Source organism: Ziziphus jujuba, chromosome 11, assembly GCF_031755915.1.
Source record: "Ziziphus jujuba cultivar Dongzao chromosome 11, ASM3175591v1".
NCBI classification, from domain to species: domain Eukaryota; kingdom Viridiplantae; phylum Streptophyta; class Magnoliopsida; order Rosales; family Rhamnaceae; genus Ziziphus; species Ziziphus jujuba.
Window position 1 is genome coordinate 14,356,155 of NC_083389.1, and position 6,000 is coordinate 14,362,154.

The following is a 6,000-nucleotide window of genomic DNA, read 5'->3' on the forward strand; positions in this document are numbered from 1 at the left end:
ACACTGGAGGAGTAGGAAAGAGTGTGACTAGTGCAATTCCTCATGTGGGTGTTTATGGACCTCTTATATCTGCCATTACCATCACAAAAAGTAAGCAATCCCATCATTTTGCTAAGATTTCTAATCCCTTACTTTTGTTGCCAAATCATTTTATCTTTTGCTACAAACTTCCTAGTTGAAGGCAAGGGGCTATATGTTGGAGGAATTATCAGCATGGTCGCTGCATCATGTGTGTTTGTCATATTGATATTGTTAGTCCTCCGGATGACTGGTTACTTGGGGGGAAAACGAAATGAACATCCTGGTGAGGATTAATTATACTTTCAAATAATTTTAATTAAATCTTATTTTACATGGCAATGAAAAAAAATAATGTGAGTAGTTTTTTTTGTTTTTTTTTTTTGGCATAATTTGAAATACCCTATTCAAGTTTTTTTAACTTTTTTTTTATGTCATTGTTTTTCAGAGCTAAGTAGGATAGATCTACAAACAGGACGCTTCACATAAACACAAATGAAAGCTGCCACTCGTAATTTTGATCCAGCAAATAAAATAGGTGAAGGAGGAGCTGGGCCAGTTTACAAGGTAAGTAATAACTTTTCTGCCACATTGTTACCACATTAGTGATATTGGTTCGTATACAAGGGGGAAAAAAATAAATAAATAAATAAAAAAGCATAGCTTAAAATGTCAAGTGTCTGGTATGTTAGCTTGTATAGATTGTTGAACTCACTTTTTAACAATTTAGGATTTTGAGATTTTTTGAGCAGCTAATCCCAATTCTATTAACTTAGTATGCGTTAATTTGATTGTTTTATTGTTTAGGAGTGAGTGTTAAACTAACATAAAACATTTGATCCTGAAGTTTGACACTGTTTGATTCTCAGGGTGTGCTCCCAGATGGTGCTGTAATTGCTGTCAAGCAGCTCTCTGCCAAATGAAAGCAAGGGAACCGAGAATTTGTTAATGAGGTAGGCATGACATCTGCATTGCAGCACCCTAATCTTGTTAGGCTCTATGGCTGCTGCATTGAAGGAAATCAATTGCTGCTTGTGTATAAGTACATGGAAAACAATAGCCCTGCACGTGCACTATTTGGTAGAATGCTTGACTAACATTTCCAATTCTAAGCTATGCCATGAAATATTTAACGATAAGAGGTTGAAATCATTTTTTTACCTGAAACTTATAGGTAATGGGGAAAAACCAATCAGGCTTGACTGGCCAACAAGAAAGAAGATATGCTTGGGGGTAGCAAGGGGGTTAGCATATCTTCATGAGGAATCGAGGTTGAAAATTGTTCATAGAGATATTAAGGCAACAAATGTACTGCTTGAAAAGGATCCAAATGCTAAAATCTCTGACTTTGGTTTAGCTAAGCTAGATGAAGAAGAGAATACCCATATCAGCACATGGATAGCCGGCACAATGTGAGCTCTCTCTCTCTCTTATCTCCTTCCCTCCCAGCATTTCTAGTATCTCCTGGATTTACAAGGTTGAATATAATAGATGTGCGTCATGTTTGTCATAAATGTTAAAGGGACGACTGGAATTTGTAAGTCAGTCACAAAAAAAAAAAAATATATATATATATATAAAATAAATTATATATGTAGATATAGATATAGATAGATAGGTTGGATTTATACAAAGTGCAGAAGTTGTCTTTTTAGTTTTCTAAGACAAATTGACAACAAAAGAGAGAAATCTGAAACATGCTCTATGGTGCTCTTTAGCTATATCGTTAACACGGAATCTTCACATATTAAGATTATATGCATAGTTGCTTCAGCAATAATGGGAGTTTACATGTTTTGCGTCTAATCTGGTGATAGTCTATGGTATCTTCAGAGGTTATATGGCTCTTGAATATGCAACTAGAGGTTACTTGATGGACAAGGCAGATGCATACAGCTTTGGAATTGTGGCTTTAGAGATTGTGGGTGGGAAGAGCAACACAAGTTACAGGTAAAAGAAGAGTTTACATATCTTCTTGATTGGGTAAGTTTCTATTTCATGGTTTCTTCTGAGCTTAATTTTCAGAGGGCACAAATTTATTGGCTGATCTTGATATGTAACTGCTTTGGTAGTTTACTTGGTGATAAAGGCAGGAAAAATGGAACTGTTAGTATCACTGTAAAAGATTCAAAGTAGAACTTGTACTAGTCTTTGAAATCCCTTAAGCATCTATATATGTGACTTAGATTCATATGTTTGGCAATTTTCTCTGTGATTATATATCAGTTGTGGCAATAGATGTTTCTTTAATTTGTTATTCTTTACATGCAATTGAAGGCCTACGTCGTACAAGAAAGAGGAAAGCTATTAGATCTGGTAGATCCTGGTCTTGGTTCGAACTACTCCAAAGAGGAGGCATTGACAATGCTAAACTTGGGGCTTTTTGTGCATAAATACATCTCCCTCACTCAGACAAACCATGACTTCTGTGGTGAGTATGCTGGAACAGAAGACTCCGGTGCCAGCACCGATGATGAGGCAGAGTTCAGTGGAGCAAGATGCAGGGTTGGGAGCCTTTGAGAAGCTATCACAAGATAGCATGACACAATCATCTACTTTCTCACATCATAGTCACCAAATAGGCATTTCTATGGATGATCCTTGGGTTGATTCTTCAATCTCCATCCAGGGTTAAGGATGATATTCATGAACATTCTTCCACACAGCAAGCTTCTCCAGGATTTTTTTTTTTCCCCCCAAAGGAAATGGGACAGTATGAACTGGGTACTTTTGAAATTCTTTTTTGGATATTGTTTCATTCTTTTGTAAAAAGACAAAATGTACACCATATAATTACATATACTAAATTATTGATCAAGCTAATGTATCGAGCGAGGTTTCTTTTTAAAATTATTTTTACTTACATTTTACTCATAGTAACATCCCTGAATTTCACAATTTGATAAAATTGGGTTTATAAAGGAAGCTAATTTCTTCTTCTTTTTGGAGAGATATTGCTAAAGGGAGGGTTAAATCGATTTGCGTTTAACGATATTTGGTAACGTTTTAAATAATTTAATTTGACATTTGCATTATTTTGATAAACCCCAAAAAAATAAAAAAAATATGATACTTTTTTCTTTCAGCAAAAAGATGATACGAAGAAAATTTTATGTCTAGAAGTATGAAAACATGTGACAATTTTATTGACCCCAAATGCTATCCTAAACTGAAAAATTATTGAAATATTTTAACACTAATAGTAATTGCATTTTCACTATAATAAAAAAAAAAAATACATTTTTACTTTTTCTTAATCATTCCAACAAATAGTAATTTAAAGAGAAAATACATTTTTACTTAAAAAAAAAATAATAATAATAACTAGATGCCACATCACAGATCCCAAATTAGCATTCGTCTCTTTGTTAGCTACAAACTCTATATGGGTTTTTTTTTTTTTTTTTCACTTGACGTGGGCTTCAGATTAGAGGTGGTAATTCATGTTCACGTGTCGGGTTCATGTCGATCCGTTTAATAATCATGTCAAAAATATTCAATCTTAATCCGACTCATTTATTAATCGTGTCAGATATTTAAAACACTAATCTGATCTGTTTATAAACAAGTAAACCCGACACTCACAATTACTTTAACAGATCATGTTGATCTGTTAATCTATTAATCTGAATATTGACCTGTTAACCTAAAAAATTAACCTATTTATTAAAAATTAACCTATTAATAAAAAAAATTTACTTTTCAAAATTTGTCTTTAAAAAATTAATAATAAAAAAATTACTTTTATAAAGTTTTTAAATTTGTAATATTTTTTATTTGTTAAATAATATATTATGGTTTAAAATTAAATTTAAATGGATCATAGCGTGTCAATTTTGAGTTAAACGGATCAATTTAAAAATGACACAATTTCGTATTAAAAAGGTTGATTCGATTATGATCCGAATCTATTTATGATAAATTCAAATCCATTTATTTCGTGTCGTTTTCTAATCATGTCGCCGTATCATGATCTGGATTGCCACCTCTAAATGTGTTAGGTGTGAAATTGCCTCGTCTCCACACCCCCATTAATGAGCCTTAAATTCATTGCTTTCAAGTTTTGGGAAAGAAAACAAAACAAATAATAAAAGAACACCTCTTTTTTTTTTTTTTTTCTTTTTTATACCTCTTTTACAGGTTGTCTTCTCTATTGTGCCAGTTTTTCCTTTTACAAAATTACTTAATATAACCATTACCGATCACTTACTCACAGCTCTGTTTTCTTCTCTGTTTCTTTTCTTCTATAACCGTTACAAATCACTCACTCCCAACTATGTTACTTCTCATTTATAACCATTACCAAATCACTCGTTCCCAACTCTGTTTCTTATTCTTGTTTTTGGGTTTTCTGAGTTCGGATCTCACGCTCCTGCCTGAAGATAAAGGTACACTTCAAGATTCCTACTTCTAGTTTTCTATTCCTAGACAAAATATTTTTTGGTTTAAGTTCGATTGTCTTTAAAGTTTGTTTGGTTTTTAGAGTTTTTACATTTTTTTTTTTTTGGCCCATAATTTTGCTTTGCTTTTTTTTTGGCAATTTGATCTGCAATCGTTCCATTTCATGTTTTCTAACTTGTTATTTATTTATTTATTTGTTTTTTAGATTTCATGTTTACGTTTTGGTCCTTCGTTTTTTAGAATTCTTCCGTTAGGCTACAGAGAAATCCAGGGAAAGAGAGACAATGTTGATAGTGCTTTTGTATTTTTTTTTTTTTTTTCTCTGCTTTCGTGTCCCTGTGTTTCCGTTGAACCCAAACAGTAAGCATTTCCTCTTTCCTTTTTTTTCCTTTTTTCTTTTTTTTCTTTTTTTTGCTTTTTTTTCCCCTTTCCTTTTTCAGTTTTTTGAACTATCTTTCTCATTTGGGTTTTCCAAAGATTGTTCGTTTTTCTCATATGATCTGTTAGAAGTTCAAAATTCCTACTTTTCCTCCCCACGAGTTCTAAGCAAACAAACAGAGCCAAAAGAGTAAAAGAGAAGTTCTTTAATCAAAATAGAAAAAGTTTAGGAGATTTTTTTTTTTTTTAATTTCTCTTATTTTTTTATTCTTTGAATTTTGTAAATATTTTATAAAAAAGTAGATGAATTTGCTGACATACGTTAAGCGCCTTCGGTTCTTCAAGGGGAGTAAGATAAAGAAAAATTGAGCCATTGAGGCTTTTCCAACTTGCTGTCATACCAAATTTTTTTCTTTTAATAAAAAAAGAAGATAAAGAAAATTAATAAAAACATCACTTAACTTTAAATGATTAATAATCATTAGTTAACTTTAAAAATAATTCATGCTTTAAATGAAAGCTTATATGGTTTTTTAAGTGGCAAAAGGGTGCCCTTTTCGAAAAGAACAATTGCATGTTACATTGCTAAGAATAAAGTTTCTCTCAAGTCCAACTTTCTTTGTGACTTTCACTTCTATTGCAAGAATTTTTCGCTCACGCTGCAAGTAGTTGCTATCATTCATGGTCAAGGGGAGAAGAATCTTGCAGCTGATAATATAACAAACTCTATTTTGAGCTGATTCCCATAATTACTCAACAAATATAAAAAATTAATATTACAAAGTTATAGCACTAGATTCTACTTTTCTTTGCCATTATGGATTAGTTTGATTTGTAGGCCAAGAATCACGTTTCTTCCCTTGCTTTTTCTGAGCTAAGTTGTATAGATCTACAAACAGGACGTTTCACATTTAGGACAAATCAAAGCTTCCACTCGTAATTTTGACCTTGCAAATAGGATAGGTGAAGGAGGCTTTAAGACAATTTTGACCTTGCCACATTGTTGCCAGTAGTGATATTGGTTTAAAAAATAATAATAATAAAGCACTATAGTTTAAAATGTCTACTGCTAATTCCATTTCAGTCAACGTATTATTCATTAGTCTGATAGTCTTAAGGTTTTGGAGTGAGTGATAAATTAACATACAGTATTTGATTCTGAAGTTTTTCTATAAATGTTGGAAAATCAGAGAGCAAAACTGA

At 32.2% G+C, this 6,000-nt stretch overlaps 1 pseudogene; it reads left to right on the plus strand.

The window, feature by feature from the left end:
- The first annotated feature begins 921 nt into the window (after nt 1-921).
- On the plus strand, nt 922-2,823 carry LOC107432586 (probable LRR receptor-like serine/threonine-protein kinase At1g53440; annotated as a pseudogene).
- Nucleotides 2,824-6,000: the final 3,177 nt, after the last annotated feature.